Below are 3,584 nucleotides of genomic sequence, written 5' to 3'. Positions count from 1 at the left end.
GTATGGTATGCCATTATATGAAAAAGTAGCATCTGCTTTTCCTCGAGAATAGGGGATTTAAAAAGTAAGAATGCGGCATTTATTGCAAGTAATTTTAAAATCAAAACGACCACGAACTAGATGAATTTACATTCGATTTCGAAAATCGATTATTAGTGATAAGATTACTAGACTTTTATCATGAAATAGACTGCATACGCTCGTAGCGCAGGGTAACAAAACTAATGAAAGTTGGCGGTGTAGTAACATAAAATATATTTTCATATTAAAAGAAATATTGTCAACAATATGGATCTACTATTATTATTATTATTACAATTATTATTATTATTATTATTATTATTATTATTATTATTATTATTATTATTATTATTATTATTATTATTATTATTATTATTATTATTAATTCTGACATTTTTCTCAATTAATCGGGGTCAGCAGTCGATGTGGATTTGGCCTAGTTTTCGGCCAGATTTCTTTCCTGATACGAGCACTATGTTGAGCGACGAATACCCTGTAGTGGTTAATAGCGCGATGTGGAAATGAACCCGAGATCCTCTCAACCGAAGGCCAGTCTGCTGACAATTCAGCCGACGAGGCGAATTATTATTATTATACATACTTAGCACACGGGGGCTAAACACTCGCAACGAGGAATGAATTAGCTGGAAAATTTATATGTATAATGTTCAAACACGGACCATTGATATTGTTTTTATAAATTTACTCATTCGGCAACAGGGCTGCTGGAGGGATCACTTCTCGACAACACGCTTTAGTCGTCTGTCTCTACAGTGGACTGTCTTCTCCTTTACCTCATCCCAAACAATTTTTGATTCGCACCTAGCCGACCCAACAAACATATCGGCCAGACACCAAGTTGGAAGTCGGCCTTCCCGCCAAGTATTATACTTGTATAGTCCGTGATGTTGACCTTGCAATCTCCAGACCGATCTCCGCATGCTCGCCGTTCATAGTGCCGCCCGACTCTACGACGGCCCCGCAACATCACCGGATGTACTTCTGTATATCGATTCTGCAGATGCCTCCTTCAATATTCACGATAATGGTGCGTTCATCCAACAACGCCATCACCGTGTGGAATCTACTCCTCCCAACGTCTTCGCCCAGCTCATGGACAACGCACCTGTTACAGCCGCTTCGCCCATCGCAACCACTCCATCCCCGTCTCCACCAGCACCGTTGTCCTCTAGCTACACCACCCCCGTTACTACCATTACTACTACCACCACCACCACTCCCACCTCTGCGCTCACCTCACTCAACACTCCTATTACCACCAGAACAATGTCCTATCTTTTCCCCCTTCCCCCATCCCTCCCACCACCGATCTACTAAGTTCCCAGAGCACATCTCATCAGCCACCTGCCGAGGGAACCATTACTCCTGATACTCCTGGAAGTATGTTACGTCCACCATCGACGACACCGCCTTCGGACCGTAATATCCTGTATTGTAACAGTAAATTTGGTACTTTGGTAGAGATGAGACGCAGGGCGTGTACCAGTCGCTGAAGTGCATACAGAGGGAGGGGGTTTGTTTAAAAGAAATCTTAAAAACTTTTGTTTCAGAGTTTATTAAAAAATTGAAATTAATATCACCTCTGTACAGCGTATACAGTTGAAAACGTTCCTCGTCTTATGGCTGGCGATGTCCTTAGATTCCGGCAGCTCCATTTCCATAGCAGCGAACCACCATTCGTCCCCCGATGGAAGTTCTAGAAGATCTATTCGGTGCTTTGTAGATCCATGGCGTCGAGGTAGTCCTTGTAAATGGTGAACATGAATGAACATCGTTCAGCTCTGGGCGAGTTAGTGCAAAGGCTGCTTCTGCACAGATGATAGAGTGTTTATAAATGCTTTTAACAAAGTCCAAACACAAATGTCTCGGTGAAATGTCACTTAACTTTATCACGTGTCAAGTGAAAGAAACATTCACAAAATAAAGTCCACTCGGAACTGATTGTCCAGTTTAAAGTTACTTAAAGTTTGTTGCACCTATGACAACATGAAGTAAGTTCATTGAAGCACTGTTCAATTTAAATGAAATAAAGATGTTCCGCTCGTGAATCAAACTCGTTCACGTGTTGAAACCAAAAGACGAAATTAACTGAGTACTGACAGTCCTTGGTTTGACTGTCCATAAACTAAATGTACACTGTTCATTAGAATGGAAATGCACTGTTCATTAAAATAGAGATGCGCTGTTCACACCTGCACAGTTCACAGTTCATGACCACAGCTTACGGATTGGTAAATTAAATTTGGATTAAACACAGTTTATAACTTAAAGTATCGAGTCCTCGGCAAGGAGCAATCAGATTCAAGTCCATAAATTTTCAATTTCGAACACTCGAAAATGTTTGCGGGTCTCGGACACTCGTATAGAGTAACAGTCAATAAATAATGTCCAGACGATACACAATTCACCTCACGTCCTATCGGAGTAAAAGGTTGTCACAATATAAGGAAATCTGAATAAGTCCACATTCAACGTGACTATATTAAAGTCCACGAACTTGAAACTTAGCAGCGGCTTCACGCTCGATTACCACACCCGCGAACTGACGGTGCGAATACTACAGTCTAATGTGCTTATAGAAATCCCGGCCACAAACTGGTATCACATTCTGCAGCGCACTGCTGCTCACTATAACCAAATACAGTAGAGACAATACACGACACTTACGGATTTCGCCTTGCTAAAATGGGAGACAATTCGACGGTGGCGCTCCTGGTGACTTGACCTGAACAAATCGCGCTAAATTCAAATATCAATGGAAATGTATATACGGAAATGGATAAATAAATTACGTCTAGAAAGACAGTGGTATTGAAATATTAACTTCGAAGTTGCTAAAGCAATTCTGGATAAATGAATGAAGAATTATTTAAAAGGTTATTATCCAAAGACTGAAATTAGACATATAAACAAGGTGTGAAATGGACTGCTGTGAAATGGCTTGATCTTTCATTTATGCATTACTTTTTTAGCTTTAGCATACCTGCCTGAAATCTTACGGTTGAATTTGTCTTTTTTCCTCATTTAAAAACAATGTATCATCACATTAAGACATTTGTCAATAAAAATATCGGCACATTTCTTACACATATGATGCAATGAATTAACATTTAATAGCTGGACAATTTTCCTCTTAACATGAAGCCTACTAACAGAAAGAAAATCTATAAAATCCCGGCTTTAATCTGAGAAGAGGGATAAAAGAAAGAAAAGTTTGAAAATGTTGTCGATAATGATGCTTTGAGGAATATTTACGTACAATTAGAGTAAAAATGTAACATACCCTTGGCTGTATAGTCGAGGATTTTTAAAGTCGCTGGCCTGGAAATGATCTGAACAGATCTTATAATTCTTATACAAGCGTAACGTCCCTTCTTTCTTGTACACTTTATCCAAATCGCTTCTGTGACATTTCAAAACCCACAGATCACACCTACAACAACACATCGGTATTGAAGGTTAACTGCTGCACTATACAATAAAATATGCGTATTATATTTTAAGCCCGTTAAAACATGGGTCGAGCAGGTCAGAAGATTATG

Source organism: Anabrus simplex, chromosome 5, assembly GCF_040414725.1.
Source record: "Anabrus simplex isolate iqAnaSimp1 chromosome 5, ASM4041472v1, whole genome shotgun sequence".
In the NCBI taxonomy this organism is placed as follows: domain Eukaryota; kingdom Metazoa; phylum Arthropoda; class Insecta; order Orthoptera; family Tettigoniidae; genus Anabrus; species Anabrus simplex.
Note: the sequence above shows the minus strand (reverse complement) of the source record.